The 18,486-nt window shown below is 31.4% G+C and overlaps 1 protein-coding gene and 1 long non-coding RNA gene across 4 annotated transcripts in view; one reads left to right on the plus strand and one right to left on the minus strand.

Moving 5' to 3' along the window:
• Nucleotides 1-15,817, minus strand: part of LOC124428502 — a 36,878-nt gene extending 21,061 nt beyond the window's left edge. For both annotated transcript variants that reach the window (XR_006943192.1, XR_006943191.1), the window contains exons 1-3: nucleotides 12,507-15,817; nucleotides 7,186-12,129; nucleotides 2,720-2,902 (exon numbers count right to left, since the gene is read on the minus strand). This is a non-coding gene — a long non-coding RNA (uncharacterized LOC124428502). The remainder of the gene's footprint in view (nucleotides 1-2,719; nucleotides 2,903-7,185; nucleotides 12,130-12,506) is intronic.
• Nucleotides 1-18,486, plus strand: part of LOC124428497 (putative uncharacterized protein DDB_G0277255) — a 44,765-nt gene that overhangs the window by 10,396 nt on the left and 15,883 nt on the right. The gene's annotated exons all lie outside the window — the stretch shown is intronic.

Raw genomic sequence — 18,486 nt, forward strand, 5'->3', positions numbered from 1 at the left:
ATTTTTGAATAGAAATTCGACGAAAAAAAATGAAAGTGAACGATATATCCTTTTAATTTATCTCCTTATCTATTCGAGATCTTGTTCTATACCTATTTCCATCGAATAGTTATGATACACTAGTGAAACGAATCTTTTCTTGTCATTAAGAAATAGTAAGTAAATGCTGGAAGGTCCGACGGTATAATATCTAGAGGGCTGCTCCGACCATCTGGCATACAGTGGTCCCATTGACTCTTTCTTTTACGATGACTCCACCTCCCCTCCCCTCTCCTCACACTCTCTCTTTCTCTCTCTTTCTACATCGTTTCCTCGCCGCGTCCCATTCTATCTCTTCTCGATATCAATGAACTCAGCGTTCAAGTATATGTCCGTTGTTTGATAACCGAGTTTACTCTTATAGGGCTAAAAGGCAAATATTATAAATTATATAACGAAATAATGTCATACGCGTAAATCTCACCCACACATTTTCATAGATTTTACGTGATATCATATTCATCACGAAATATTACAATGACGAAAGATTATTTTAGAATAATCGTTGCGACCAATGAAAATTCATGAACACGATATCAATCGTATCTGTTTCCTGTTGGAGACTGTCAAGGTCAGAAAGACCCCCCACCCATTCTAAATCTGACGAGGAAGCCTAAAGGGTCGTACCTACTATTACGTACGCGTGTAACGAGATCGAACTTAATAGGGTATGACCCGTTGATCCATAGAATATTGTGGTGTCTCTGCTCTTCGCTGCCCGTTTAAAGGTTGACCGGATGGAAGATAGAGAAAGAACGAAGGGTTCGAGACAGCCGGAAGTTCGATCTGTGTCCTCTGTACCAAATACATGATGGCTGCTGTTCATTCGCTTCGATGCAATCGCATTTCGTCCTAAAGTGGGTTGACCGGAAGGGATTCGTGTGGATAAACGATAGACATATCCTGATCGTCGAAACTTCTCTTTCTATGTTTTCTTTTTCTCAGATATCTTCTTCAAAAGCAAAATATTTATAAATAAATATATGATTCGAGAAAGGAAATAAAACGAAAGCAAAAGAAAAAAGAAAAGAAGAAAAAACAAGGAAAAGAAAATCATTAACATATTGACCATTAAAAACAATTAATATTATTATTGGAAAGTATATCTTTTGAAAATCTACCTAAATGTTACGAATGAAATCTAAAAAGAATATTTTAATTGAACTTCATCGAATTGAATAGCAATCATCCAATAACCAATCCTCGTGTTCAACGTATTAATACAATTACGCATTTGATATTCATAAAATCATTTTTTTCAATACTGTCAAATGAATAATTTCATTTCAAAGTAAATGCATAGAAGAAGACAGATAGACAGTGATTGTATTCATTATGTCTACGATCTTCGTTAAAGTATTAGACATATGTACATACATAGTATACGCTGTGATATCGTGTGAGAACGGTCAGTGTACCATGTCGGTGTTCACGCTTCTCTCACCCACTACATAATTCTCTCTCTCTCTCTCTCTCCCGCTCCCTCTCCCTCTTTCTTTACTACATATATAAATATATATACAATATATATATATATATATATATATATATATATATATATATATATATACAAATGTGTGTATGTAAGTATGCATGGCCCGTTGAAACGCGTAAAAGCTCGTAATACACGAGAAGACTCGGTAGCGTACGTGTTACGATGTATTATGAGTTAAACAACGTAATGATAGGCACGGCGCCAGCACCAAGGCGTATCTCTTTCGGACTGCAATCTAACGGGTGTCTCGATCATACAACTTTCTCTCTCGACTGATCTTCGTTTGAGAAAGAGAAAGAAGGAGAGATATCTGGAGAGAAAGAGAGAAAAAGATAGGAAGAAAAAGAGATATATAGATATACAGATAGAGAGAACAAATCTACTCTGGTACTTCAGAAATGGGAACAAACTGAACGATGAATGATCATACAAGATAAACGATTCTTGTTCAGAGTTTCAAATTCGAGTGTTCCGATGAAAGAGTTAACGTTCCCTCCTACCAGGAAACTTCCGGTGCAATGAACTCTTATGGAGAAACTTATTATTGCTATGATGGTAAATTCGACGAGGGAAAATCTTAAACCTAAAAATAGGGTTAACTCTTCTAAAGAGAAAAGAAGGGTTCGACAGACTATACATAGGCATTAGTATTTACGATCTAAAGTGCAGGTGCATTACTGCACCTGCGTAGGACAAGCATCAACTCCTACGAGTATAATAATAGAATCTTGCCTAATAAACTGATAACGTCGTTCGATACTGATGCTGATGTTAGTGTTGATGCTGCTGCTGCTGCTGCTCCTGACGATGATGATGATGATGATGATAATGAAGATTTTTTTTTCCTACGATCCAAGCATCTAAGAATATTGCGTAAAATCAATTTTCATCTCTATTGTTTCTTACGACAAAAAATTTCCTATCCCGCACACGTCATTCGCAAAGAAGGAATAATGACCTTTCTTTGTCTATCGCGAGTCGTTTAAAAGAGATTATTAAAAGGATAATTCGAAAGGAACTGACGAACGAGGTGAATCATGTGCCTTCAAGGAAATACTCTCGTTGGTGTACACAAATACTTACGTAAAGCGAAGAAAGGGAATTGGTTTTCGTCAAAAATCTTGCACGAACTTAATATCACTACGTTTCGTTATAGTCGATTAAGACGTTAAAAAATGAAATTACCTCGATCACCGAATAAGATGACGAAGAAGAAACTCGGTCGAGCTTTTCTCTCCGTGGAGGATGAATTTTTTGGTCTCGTTGTAGCCTCGCGACTTATTGACACTTGGTCAAGTGAAGTTAAGAGGACGGGTTAAATGAGACATAACAGCGGCGAACCAAGATGACGTCCATTTTATTTTTCACCTATAAGCAGTAAATAATATCCCATAGGAATAGTCGATGGAAAAAAAGATTCACTTTCAATACAATGTTCTTAAATTAATTAATTAATTAACTAAATAATTAATTAAATTAATTTAACCGGAAAAGAATCAAACAAAAAAGGAGAATTTAAACTTTAATATTTTATGCAACCAATTGTTTTCGTTTCGGTTGGCTACCTTCGTTGTCTTCTTTTGAATTATTCATGCAAGCACTGCGTTAGTATATAGTACCCTTCCCCTTTATTACATACTGAGATAAACTGCCCTTGCCGAGACCTTATCGGCCTCGCTTACGACGTCCGCAGTCAGGTGTGCGTCCTCCGACGATTCTCGGATGCCGTCGACCGAGAACAAGGGCGATTTTGCGCTCGCCCTGCCGTGACGTGCCCCGACGAAACCATAAAAAGAAGTCGACAAAAAAAGGAAAAAGAAACAAAAAAAAAAAGGATAAAGAAACGTGAAAAAAAAAGAAGAGGACGATGAAGTACGTGTAATCTTGCATGTATACGGTGACCGTCTTGGATTTAATCTTCTTTCGTGACTTCCTCAAATTTATTTCACTAGGCACAAGATCAAAAAAGAAAGAAAAGAAAATAACAATCAGAAAAATCGTAAAACTTGTGCACATTGTATTGTAGTGCATTAAAAAAAAATTCGAGAGAATCTTCGTACGACTTTTAAGTAAAAAACATAAAGAAAAAAAAGAAAAAAAAAAAAAAAAAATCTTCAATAAAATTTCCAAAAACTTCCTTCTCCATGATCTATGAAAGAAATTAAATCAAATGATTCGCGTAAAACCATAACCTACGATTACTATAACATTTCCTTGTCTCGTACTCACGAAAAGATCTCGTATTCCGACGAGAGGCCTTAATAGAACACTCGGCACGCGTGTCACATATGCATGTATGCATATATACATATACACAGTTATAAATACAAGATGTCCAGAAGCTTACAAGCTCTGAACGTTTCAAGTGGGTCCGTAAGTTACGGCTTGTACGACAGCTGTAAATAGGCATCACGTGAAATCACGTATCTTGTCTAGACACAAAAATAAATAAAACAAAAATGTTTTACTCTACTATTCAGACACAACAAACGAAATTCAATCCTTTCGATCTTTAACCCTAACTATTAAATACTTGAAATCTCTAAAAGTATTAGAAAAATTTTACGATGAAAATTCTAATCGATTTTCTTTCACTAAAGTTCCTTCTCTCTCTTTTTCTCTAGTGAGCAAAAAAAGGAAAAAACACGAAGCGGTATCGTTCCTACGAGAGATTAGAATTGTATGTATATAATCGACGGGATGGAAGCAAAATGTCGGCATCGTACGCATTGTTATAGCGGAGAAACCGGATGCGAGCGTTCCACGCACGGTCGCTCTGTGTGCCGCTAATAATCGCGCGCGCGTGTTGGTGGTAACAGGGGACTTAAAGTTGCTCGAGTTGTTCTCGTTTAAAACAATCAGCAGCAGAGGAAGGACCAATTATACGGACCTGCTATGTTCTGTCACCGACCTCTACTAATTCACTATCGTATCGTAGATAATTTCGTTCGATAATAGAAACATATCTAATAGTCATCATAAGAAAATCGAATGGGGAAAAAAAAAAGAAAACAAAGAAGACATATCTCCAAGATCGCCATTATATATTAATCAATGTTACTAATAACGATAATAATCTCTTTCTACAAAAACAACTAATACAATTTGACGAGTGCTTATCATGCATATGATTGATGTTAAGCTAATTTAGATAGATAATTTACGTTTATTTACTTCGTTTATCTCATCGAGTTAAAATCCATGAGAAAATCTTTTACAACATCTGACACTGACTCACAACAATTATATTAAAAATTGATGATTAAATATTTTAGTTAGACAAAAAATTGACGATATTAAAATCGGCAGGACGAACTAGTACGAAGTAAAAAAAAAAAAAAAAAAAAAAAGGAAAGATTTAGAAAGAAAGTCATCAATTTAACATGCGTAACTAATAGTCGTGTCGTGTCGTGTCGTGTCGAGTCTAGTGGGTACGTAACTATTGAAAGAAAAGAGAGAGAGAGAGAGAGAGAGAGAGAGAGAGGGACAGAGAGAAGAAACGCGTTAAAGTAAAAAAGTTTTCGCTTTCGAAAGACTCGTGCCAAGAAGCCATGTATGTCCTTGAAGAAAAAGACCTTAACTAATGCAAAGATGAACACAAGAGGAGGATTTCTCGTCAGGAAGGAAGCTTTTTCCAATAAAAGGAGGAGAAGGTGGAGGAGGAGAAGTATCGTATTATATTCCCTATCGAAAAAGGAAGAACATATTGCGAGGGATGAAGAGAAGAAGAAGAAGGAGGAGGAAGAGGAGGAGGAAGAAGAAGAGGAAAAGAAGAAGAAGAAGAAGACCATACAAGAAACACGTAGAAGAGGGCACGCGATACGTGAACATGTGGGCACGTGCTGCCTCCTCCTTTTCTCGGTCCCTTCCTTTTCCTCTTTGTACTTGCGAAAGGAGGACCGGAAAGCGGTGTCAATTGTCAACCACTTTGATGACTGCTAACATGCGACGACTGGACCACTTCGTTCAATGAAACCAAGAACATTATATCTCCTGTGTGGTCCTCTCATCAAAGAAAGATCTATCATGAACGGATCTTTAATTAAATCGATCGATCGATCCACTTTTCTTCTTATTTATCCAAAACTTTGGAAAGTTTATATATATATATATATATTACTTGACATTGTTCAATAATTACTTCACATGAAGTGTCATTGGATCGTTTGTAACTTCAAAAAAAAGAAAAAAATGGATAAATAAATAAAAATAAAAAACAAGTATCTATACATTTCCGATAATACTTTGACATTTGCTTGACTTCTTAATATGATGGACTATGACGATGCAACACGTTGACAAATACAGTAGGTCGGTATTAAACGTGCTCCTCATTCTAGATCTACCGTTGCAGCAACGGTATTTCGACTCTATTTGTGAAATAATAAAATCGTTATCCGCTTACGTCGACACTGCTATATTAATTTTTATTCTAATTCATATCATCAGTTTTATTCTAAACAACCAAACGAAAGAAAAGGAAAAAGAATTAATTTCATAACTTAAAAAGAGAGGACGAACTTTTAAATGAAAAATATCCAAACAAATATTCAAATAAATAAGTAAATAAATGAATAAATAAGTAAATAAATGAATAAATAAGATAAAATAAAATAAGATAGAGTTAAGAATTATAGATGCGTCCATGAAACCGGAAAACACAAGCTTCTTCGTATTAGTCAACGAATAAGAAACGAGAGAGCAACGTTGACTGGCAGTGCAATTACAATTGCAACATATAATACATACATGCACACGTTGCCATTTCTATGCTGATACAGCCGCCTCCACTCGTTCCAAGAGATCAGCATTGTATACACCATTTTCTTCTATTATTTAATAGCTCGCGCTCGTTTGCATTCCATCGTAAATGGATCCGTTTCTCATCTAATTCTCTTTCTTTTCTATTCCAAATCATGTTCATGATCGAGGAAGACAAGTTTTACTCCTTAGACGTATCAGGAATCTCTCGTTGTTGTAGTTTATTTAGAAATATATCTTACTACCAACGATTTGGATTAACATTGCCGCGAAATGTTTTTAATATCACGAATATTTCTTAAAGTTTAGAAATTTTTTATCGATCTAAAATATTGTTAGACCCTTATCAGATCAGAATGAAATTTATTATCAATGATTACTAATAATTAGGAAAAAAAAAAGAATAAATAAATTAGCTATCAATTTAAAAGATATATCTAGAGTTTATTAGAGAAAGAGAGAGAGAGAGAGAGAGAGAGAGAGAGAAAAGAAAGAACCATATAAGGATCTGAAAGAATAATTTTTTTCCTTTTCTCAAGCAAGAAGAAATAATAGGGATGAGATGAAAGCGAGGGATTGGGTAAGAGAGAACTCTATATAGAGATCGTCCTGGAAGTTATGTAAACCGGGTCGTGTGACGATTCAGAAAGAGGAGAACAAAAAAAAAAAAGGAAAGGAGGAGGACGGGAGGGCAGCTCACACGACCCCCCGCGAACTCTTCGTCGCCTTTGAAAAACCGTGCAAAGTTCTCTCGTTAAATATACCTATCATATATACGTATATGGTATTGGTAGTTTGTTAGGTAGGTAGGTAGGTAGGTAGGTAGGTAGGTAGGTAGGTAGGTAGGTAGGTAGGTAGGTGTAGGCAAATATACACGTGTATACACGTACCGTTTCGACCAGTCGCAGAAAATTTCCAAGGGAGCGTGCGAATTGTGTCTTCGTTCGTTTCGTTCAGCAACAATTAGACTTCCCAGGCTTTCGTGGCTCCATTGTTCCAAGTGTTCGGGAAAGTGTCGAGAAAGTAAGAACGGAAGAAGAAGCAGAAATCCATTTCGAATGTGTTTCGGTTCTCATCGACGACGACGACGACGATGACGACGACGATGATGATGATATATATAGATGGTGGCGATGAAAGATTACTTTCTGAATCTCGAGACAAGAAGATAGCTATTATCAATAATAAAAAGAAGAGTGGACTATTCGGAATGTCAGAAAATCCTTGTTTTTTTTTTTCCATTTTCATTTTCACTTTCTATGATTTTTTTCCCCCCATTCTCTTTTCATCGGCTTCGTTTACTTCATATCCTCTTATTATCTAATTTCGCAATAAACTCTCAGCTAGATACTATATCATAGAAAAATTCCAATAGGAAAATATAAAATTGTCGATGGTATATATATATATATAAAATTTATTAACTTTTCAAGGATAAAAACGAAAAAATTCACTCTCTGTCAGTTATATTTTCTCTCTTTCTCTCTCTCATGAAAGAGAGAGAATAAAGAAAACATTATCGATCTCGTCTTACGAACATTTCTTAGAACTTTTATAACATAATAAAAGAATGACGATATCACGTATTATCATTATTATCATTAATATTATCTACTAAAGGAGATTCAAGTGTTAGATACGATACTTGAACTAAATAAAGACAAATGTTATATGATACTTCGTTTCGTTGCCGACGAAGCAGAATACCGATGACAGTCGTCAAAGATAGAAGTAGCTGCAAGAGAGATAACGATGGCAGCAACCCTTTGAAACGATCCACTATGTATATAACGAGACAGAAAGAGAGAGAGAAACTCGAGTTTGTACCTTCTCAGCGGTAACCCGTTTATCTTCCTACGTCATTTTAAAAGACATTTGAAACCGCGAACGAACGTCGTTAACGCACGAAAAAGAGCGTTTGTTACGCATAGTAATCCTATCTTTCCATTACTGAGTGTTGAGAACCTAATGCACGGCTGAACAAAGAATATGAAAACTTTTTTCTTCTATTTTTTTTTTCCCCTTTTCTTTTTAAGAAAATGAGGACTACTAGGACCTATGCAATAATACGCATAAAAATAATACTTGACTATGTCAATAAAAATAATACTCAAAATTAATACACTAGACTCCAATTAACTCTGCATATTTGAAATTGATCGAATTTGATTGGAAAAATTAATTTTAAATTTAAATGTAAAAAAAAAAAAAAATGAAAGAAAATAAGAAGATAAAACAAAAAAGAAAATCAAAACGATTCAGGTAGATCCGAATGTTAGTGTTAAATCTCAGATGCTTAATATGAGCACAGATAACATAAATCCAATTTGCTTCTTGGAAAATAAACGTTGGAATGCAAGGAACCGCTGGCGCTATCAAGACTTCAGGATCGTATTCTTCGTCTTATATTAGCAACGCCGTGTCGAGCGATTATTCCAGAGGCTTCGTTCAGAACGAGAATGAAGAGGGCGGAGGAGACGGGTTGCTCAAGACGAGGTATAGGGTCTGAACCATGCCAGAAGAGAAACTTTTTGTATGTAGACTCTCTCTCTCTCTCTCTTTCTTTTAGCTTTTTCTTAACCGGAAGCTGAACGAAAAGATGAAGAAGAAAAATAAAAAAAAAAAAAAAGAGAGAGAGAGAGAAACGAGAAGAAACGTACGCGTGCTTGAGTGCAAAGAGTGGACGATGACAAAAAAGAAAAGAAAAAAAAAAAAAGAAATAATTAAGACGAACCGTGCCAGCTAACGAGGAGACAATATATTCGTCTTTTCAAATATATTAGACAAAATACTCATTAATCTCTTTTACGAGATATCCTATCTTTCTTCTCCTTAATTAATCAACAATACACGTCTTTTGCAACAATTAAAAGGAATATGTAAAATAATCATGTAACACGCAAATCTAACGTCTAAGAATAACGAGTAGATACGAAGAAAGTGTACTTAGATTATAAAAGAGAAAGAGAGAGAGAGAGAGAGAGAGAGAGAGAGAGAGAGAAAAAGAAAAGAACTAAAGAAATTTATTATGCTAAAAGGAAACTAAGGGGTTGAAATGCAACAATATATATATACTTGATGGCGCCATTCGACGTGCATAAAGATGAATACACTTCGATCACCATACCCATACCTACATATACACACACACATATATTATCCTGAAAAGAGAGAGAGAGAGAGAGAGAGAGAAATATTGTAAGAACACCATAAGATCCTGACGATCGTCTTCGTTATTTGATCCACGTCTTTCTTTCCTCCTCGTTACAATCGTTATTCGTGTTCGTTGTTCGTACGTGAACGATCGATTCCCATCATCGAAACACACACGTACCGAATGAAAATATATTTTCGTAGGCGACAAACGTGTCTTTACGATAAACGTTCGTTCTTTTTGACATTTTATAAAGCCATCGAATAAAATGGAAAAGACGGAAATCGTCTTGACAAGTGTCTTTGATTTACGTTCGCTCGGAAGCCATACGTGAGATAGAAAGACAACGTTTAAAAGGGGTGCGAAGATTTATCGTTTGATTTATCGCTTACCCAACTGATGGTGATCTCGAAGAGAAATAATCTTAAAGTCTCTTTCTCCCTTTCTATCTTTCTGTCTTGAATCAATCCAAATTTCGAAATACAAACGAAGATATATATGTGTATATGTATATATATTGATTTGATTACGATAAAATAATTATTCATTTAGAAATCAACGAGTCAATATTTTAAACAAACGAAAAAAGACAACAAGTATAAAAAGATTTTGCAAAAAAAAAAAAAAAAAAAATCTACATATGTATATATATTATTTTTCCCCTCATATATTGGTACATGATATCGCGATACTATCTCCGATAATAAAAATAATCTATCATAAATTAAATTATAATATTAAATGATAACGTGAACGCCATATCTCGTATCGTAAATATTCCTTCATCGAGGAATAGAATGCACGGAAATGACATAGATCGTGGCGTATTGCAAAACAATCTCGATATATGATACAAGGCCGTCATTTATAATTATTCTCGATTAAAGTAGTGAAAAGAAAAATAATTAAAAAGAATGGAAGAAAGAAAAGAAAAAAGTAGAAAACTGCGGTTGCATAACTATGAAAGAAATTAAAAAAAAAAAATAGGAAGAAAGAAAGAAGAAATAGAAGAAAAAAATAAACATGAGAGAGAGAGAGAGAGAGAGAGAGGAAACATTAGAAGAGTTAAACTAAGTCTCACTGATTTTTCTTTTTCATCCGCTCTAATTATAAAACGACATCCATGGTTTCTATAATCCCATGACATTTCCGGATTCTAAGAGACTATTTCTCCAACTTTTTTCAATGAACTCGAAACAACATAGATAGAAACAAGTCTAACCATAGTCAAACGAAAAGATCAAAAAGAAAAAAAGAAAAATAATAATAATAATAATAATACTAATAATAATAATAATAATATAAAATGCTTACTCGTTTATCTTTACGACAAGATGATTCGAATGACACCAGGTTTTTAATTTCGCAAAGTTCGGAATTGAATTCGCATGGAAATTTGAATCAAGTGACTCGATTAAATGAAATACGACTAAACTATAGGTAATAAAATTATTTTTTTAAACTGACATAGGAGAAGAATGAGAAGAATAAAAAGAAAGAAAGGAAAAAAAAAAAGAAGAAAAAAAAAGAGAATTTCTAAGTAAATTCATAGACGTAAATGTAGGCGATTGCTAATCATTTAATTAACAGTAACAAGGCCAACCATAATGATTTCCGTTGAAAGGTGTCGTTTACCTTGCTTTGACAGGAACCCGTACACACAGACTCATAGTCACACACACACACACACATATATATGTATATATATATATATATATATACATACCCGGTGACATTTTAAAGAAGCTTACAAACGTGGCAGAAGTGATAACGATAAGGTCGGAGCCCGATAGCGAGACTATTTTTAGTAGAATGACAGGTTCGTCTAAACAAAACTCGATGCCACGAGATTTCAAAATGTTCATTTTTGTCATGACGTATATGTATATATAATAGAAAAAAAAAAGAAAAGAAAAAAATATTTTTCGATTATTAACAGGCCAATGAACATAAGAATAAAGCCTTAAAACGTTTGAAAATACGTTCGTCTAGCTCCGCTAGGTTTTATGGATTCCCTTGAAAGTGTGCCTTCGAACGACATATGGTGTTGTCTTGGTTTCCCATTACATCTCATCTTCTTTCACTTTTCGACTCTTTTTCTCTCTCCCTCTCTCTCTCTCTTTTTTATATTTTACGCTCGATATACCAGATCACTAGAAGAACACGAAAGGAATCTTCTTCGAATTCTTTTCCGTAATACCTCGTCTCCCTCTCGCCTATTAAAAGTGAACGAAGAAAGATCGTTTCTATGACACTGACGTGTGTTCTAACAGTTCTTCCCCCCCCCCTCTCTCTCTCTTCCATTACCGTGTATAATATATGAATTCTGAGATAAAATATATCTACTCTACAATAATATAACACAATAAAAATATGATAAAAAGGTACAAAATATTCTTGTATGTCCCTTGAATCGAATATTTAATTCGATTAATTCCACGGATGCAATAATAAATATTACGTCTATACGAGAAGAATTTGCTTATAAAGTCTGTAAAAGTTGCGTCAAGGGAATGTTAATATAACGGCGCGGATTTAATGTAATGACTTACCAAACGAGTTTACGTATGAATGGACCTGGTGATTCAGTCATCATTCACGATAAATTTCCAGTTCGTAATTATATGGTAATCAAAAAATTGTTATAATTTCTACGGACATTTCTAATGATGACGATTACCTAAAGAAAAAAAAAGTTCTTTCCTTCGTTCCTTTCAAAAAAAAAAAAAAAAAAGATCGATATAAAGATTAGAAAATTAGTTAATTACGTTAAAATTAAGAACACGCATATTTAGATAGTATATATTTTACATATATACTATCTATATATAAAAATATATATATAAGAAAAAAGATTTGAATTCACATAAAAAAAAAAAAAAATAAAAATAAAAAAAACAATAAAAAGAAAAAAGAATTTATTCGTTAATAGTCTCGATCGAAAAAAAAAAAAAAAGAACGCATATAGCATAGATATATAGATCTAAAAATAATCTTCTCTGGTCGTATTTTAAAGTACAGCCCTTTTTTCTTTACCCTTTTCGGTTCCATGTTCACCTTAAAGACGTCCCTTGACAAGGCACAGACTTCGTTTTGACAGACGGACTCTTCTTGTGCTTTCTTCATCATCAGTCACATGAATTTTTTCCCTTTCATTAGCCGCGCACGAGACAAAAGTATCATACGTTCTGATCTTTGTTCTTTCGATTCTTTAAGAGAAAAAAAAAAGAAAAAAAAGAAAAAAAAGAAAAAAAAGAAAAAAGAGAAAAATAAAAGAAAATAAATGTTCGAACAAGTTCGAACGCACCTGAGGAGACATAGTAAGCAGACAATCGTGTGTGTAAGCTTCTTGGTATTTCTACGATGAATCAGAATCTTGGATACACTTCTTTCTTCTAAGAATCAACGTGATCCTCTAAGAGGAAAAAATAAGTGAGATAAATTTCCTTAAAAATTTATATTCATTATTAATTGCTACGAGACTGTTGTTAGGGAGAAAAAAAAAATGTAAAAAAGAAAAGAAAAGAAATAAATTCTTCGTTCGATACTCCAAATTCAATTGCTACGACGGCAAATAATTTCATACTCACTTTCGAAATTCATCGTCCTAAACACGACACGCGTTCATAATTTTACAATCAATTTGAATTTAACAGCTGACTCATGTCGTACCTGATTAAAAATATTTCAATATTGAGACTACTATCTTGAAACGTGTTTACACTTATTCAGATTGCTTTAATAAAAACGACAAAAATCTGATAAATGGTAATACATACATACATACATACATATATACATATATATATATATATATATATATATATATATATATATATTTATATATATATAAATATATGTTAAATAATGCGAACATCGTCTCAACGAGATACAATAATTTGATTTAAACTTGAAATAAAAGATCGAAGATTGATACTTAGACACGTACATATACAAGATTTACCAAGCTATTAGACGAGCTAATAAATCGTTTTGATCGTAAACTCGTGCTGAAACATGTGTCTCTCTGAGATTGAAAATGTCCTTTCTATCTGTTAACAACATCGAACGAGAGAAAGATAAAAATACGACGAATGAATTTACAAGCATTAATGTTTCTAAGTTATCCAATGATGTGAATGATAATAAAAAGACGATTAAAATAATTCATTTCAGTAAATAGAGAGAAAGATTCGAATAGAACGTGCGTCTGCATTTGTAAAAAGGGTGATCTGGTGTCTGGTTATTTTTGCTTCTATGCATACTTCCATAAACCTTGGTTGTTGTACCCGAAGGGTTGATAGCGTTTTATGCTCCAAGCGAAGCCCCAACTGTCTGTCTCCGAGTTAATTATGGACTAATTGTCTAAAGCTCGTGTCGTTCCTCGCTTGAAACTCCTTAAACGTTTTTTTATCCTTTCTTTTGAAAACAGGATGTCCTCTTTCGTCCTCTTCTATCTTCTTCACAAGTTTCTTCAAAATCCTTATATATCTAAAATGTTCTTTTTCTTCCTTTTTTTTTTTATATTAATACATCCTTTATAAATATATTAATTATTTTTATTATATTAGGATTTATCTATTGATCATCAATATATTATATATTTAATTAAAAAACAATCCGAAAGATAGAAATTCTATGATAAAACATTTAAATTTTGACTGAATTTAAATGCAGCCATCAGCTCGACAGTACTTGCGTTGTTAATAAATAAATAAATAAATAAATAAATAAATAAATAAATAAATAAAGAACATCCCAAGTAATATCGATTGCCCGGGTCTCACCACTTGGAGGTTGCTGCTTGCGGAGACCCACGAGCTAAGACTCTACACTCTACTTATTAAAGTGAAAAAAGTAAACAAGCAAACAAGCAAACAAGCAAGCAAACAATCGCGAAACGAATCACAAATTTTTTTCCAATTGCTTTAAATTGGATGAAAAGTCATGAATTCGTTTGAACGACCTACCTACCCGATTAAGGAAGAGGTACCTTTAATCTTAATAAGATTTGGTTACTCTATTCCAAGGTTAACGCGAAAAATACTATGTTATCAATAAAAAACAAAAAACGGATTATATTAATAATATCATTAAAGATAATATTTTATATAATAATTTAAAGAAGCAAATATTTCATCCACTCGCAAAGATAAAAATTTATATAAATTATACTTTTATTTATTGATTAAAATAAAGGCATAATTTATTAAACATATTCACAGAAAATATAATCTAGGAACTCCGACAGTCAACCTGTGAACATAAGAAATAATTTCCTGAAAATATATACAAAACATGTGTTTCAATATCAAGATTAATATAAAATTAATATACAAAAATAATAATACATTAAAGTATAATGCGATATACAATGAAATTGTTCTGTAAGTTTTGATGTGGAACCAATAGCCAATCTGTGAACATAAGAAATAATTTCCTGAAAATAGATATAAAACATGTCTTAAAAAAACATATCAAGATTAATACATAATTAATAAATTTAAAGTATAATGCGATATACAATAAAATTAATTTATAAATTTTTCTGGTGAACCAACAGCCGATCTGTAAGCATAAGAAACAATTTTCTGAAACCAAAAAAAAATATTTAACATGTATCTCAATAAAGTATATAAACATTAATATATAAACATTAATATATAAACAATCACATTAAAATATGATATAACATACAATAAAATTAATTTGCAATTTTTGTAGATTGAATCAAAAGTAAACCTGTGAACATAAAAAGTATTAAATAAGAATCGAAGCTGAACAATACTGATGATAATTCCTGAAACAAAAATCACAACTTTGATTAGATTAAAATATAATTCAATATATTAAATTGATAAATAAGAAAATAGACTTAGTAATTGGAAAAAAAAATCCATCCATTCGTATATCCATAAAATATTCCAAGTATTTTAATCCGCATTATGTTGATAATTGGAACACCTGAAACATAAAATACATCACTTTTACAATACAACTATAATTCTTTTTTTTTTTTTTTTGTAATAACATATCATTTATACCAATATTACAAACCTTGTACTATTGTATTATTGTTCACACTGTTGTTTATGGCCAATGATAAAAGAATATTTATGTTGTTGATAATATTTCTATTGAACTTCATCTAATAATTTATTCATCTTCGAAAAACTTGTAAATAAAAATTATCTGTAACAAAAAACTATATAAAAGGGCATGTGTGGAAAGATGAAATATTATGTACAATGACTGGCTTAAGTAAAACTTATGAAAGCAATGAAACTACATCTGAACGATAAATAAAAAAATTTTTTATCTTTAGCCAGAGATTGTAATGCTGAAAAAAAAACAAAAAAAAAAAAAAACAAAAAAAAAACAAAAACGAAAAAAAGCAAACAAACAAAAAAAATAGATTAAAATGGCCAATAAATGCCATTAATTTATTAATAATATACCGAATTCTTGATGCATTAAAAAATAAGTATTTAAATTGAAATTAAACTAACATTACGTTGACATACAAAGTGATAGAAAAATTAATTATTCAATTAGAAATTGAAATTAGAAATTGAAATTAGAAATTGGAATTAAAAATTGAAATAAGAAATTTTTTCTGAATTAAAAATATAATTATTAAATACAATTATAAATATTTATTTTAAGTTATTCAAGACACGTTGTAAAAAGAAAAAGGAGAATTGTGTTTTGCACAATATCCATTTAATAATATGACTTAAGTCGCGTTAAAAAAAAAGTCAGCAAAAAATAGCAAAATTATATTGCATCTTGTGTCGCATTACAAAATGCATACGCAATTTTCTATACCGCCATAATCATATCCATAATGAGATTAGATCTATATTTAATCGATAGATTACAAATATTTCATTTCATTACGTTTATACTATACGCGAAGTATACAGTTACATCAAGTATCTGATGTACATACTACATCATTTATATATAAGATACTTTTTTTTATCTATTAATTTATAAAAAATATAGTAATACATTTTTACAATTTTAAAATCATATATTTCGAATATGCATATGAAAATAATAATGAAATATGAAACCTTAAAAAAAAATAATAAGATTAAATAATGGAAATATTAAATATATAATTTTATTAATATGAATTTATTTTATGAATTTATTTTATGAATTTATTTTATGAATTTATTTTATGAATTTATTTTATGAATTTATTTTATCGCTGTTGCTTGCTTTAACAGATCCTAACTTCCCTAATTACATCAAGTCACGTAGATTTTTAATCAGAATAGTTAGAATCTACATAATAAGATGATAATGATGATGGTTACATCATTTTAAGGCTGTTTTGACAATTCATAAAAATGAATTTATATAGGAAAAAAACAGAAAAGAATTACTGATTTAATAATAATTATATAAAAAATTTATAATTCTTCTGAAATAAAAATCTACATGCTTGAGTAGACAGGTGCATTCCTGAATGCAGTCCTGTCCCTATTCAAAACTATTTTAGTTCCACACTCCTGAGTGTGGGACAGCCTTTTCATTCGTTTTATTTATATACCAAGACTTATACATTTTTATACCAAACAATAATTATATTCCTTTGATATATGCATAAACATTTCTTATAAAATCACTGTCATATCATTCATTATTTCTCCTTCATATTTCTTATGAATCTTTCATATATACGTGTAATATACAATAAAAATTAAATAAATATTTTCTTATATATATCTATGAACTTTATCATTTGATGATCACGTTTAAATAATTTGAATACAAATGTACATTCTTGATATATTTTATGCACTCCTGAGTGCAAGGCTGTTATTTTTGTATCATATTCCTCATTAAGCAAGATTTATACATTTCTAATAAGAATAATTCAAATTTTCCTTTCTTTCATTTGCACTCCATATTAAATATAAATATATTATTTCATTAGAAAGAGTATGAAAATATTCTTGATTAATTATTAGATAAATATTGTTTCTTTAATATAATATTATGCAACAGTAATATTTAAATATTTATTTATTATATACTTTAATAAGTGCATTTTCATTCATGTATTTTTGATAATTCTGAATCAGAAATGTATATCCTTGCCATAATATATTTATTTGCATTCCTGAATGCACGCATGTACTTACTGTGAACGTATCATATGCACTCCTGAGTGCAGGCAAGCCATTTTAATCGCTTCATATATATACCAAACTTATGCATTTTTATTCCAAAAAAATAATTATACTTCTTTTATATACGTGTAAACATTTCTTAATAATCTTTATATCAATCATTATATCTTCTTAGTATTTCTTATGAAACTTTATGTATATATATATATAATAAAAATTCTCTTCGTCATCCTCTCTCTCTCTCTCTCTCTCTCTCTCTCTCTCTCTCTTCTCTCTCTTTCTTTCATATATACTTATTAAGTCTTTCATTTCATATTCATTTGTTGATCATTTTGGAATAAAAATGTATACTCTTGACATATTTTAATATGCACTCCTGAGTGCTGGCTGCCATTTATGTCATTTCATTCATCTAGCAAAGACTTATTTATTTCTTATCAGAATGATTCAAAATTTATTTTCATTTATTTACACCATTTAAATATAATTGTGAGTATTATATATGGAATAAAATGAAATTTTCCTTATTTTTTGTTATACGTGCTTAATGTATTGAAAAAAATATTATCAGAGTTGAAATATTTATATGTAGCTTCATTAAATGTTCTCATTAGTGAATTCATTCATTTATTTTTAATCATTCTGAATGAGAAATGTATATCTTTACTATAATATATTCATCTGCATTCCTGAATGCAGGCATGTACTTACTGTGAAAGTATCATATGCACTTCTGAGTGCAGGCATGTACTTACTGTGAACGTATCATATGCACTTCTGAGTGCAGGCATGTACTTACTGTGAACGTATCATATGCACTTCTGAGTGCAGGCATGTACGTATCATATGCACTTCTGAGTGCAGGCATGTACTTACTGTGAACGTATCAT

This window comes from Vespa crabro, chromosome 12 (genome assembly GCF_910589235.1).
Source record: "Vespa crabro chromosome 12, iyVesCrab1.2, whole genome shotgun sequence".
NCBI lineage: Eukaryota > Metazoa > Arthropoda > Insecta > Hymenoptera > Vespidae > Vespa > Vespa crabro.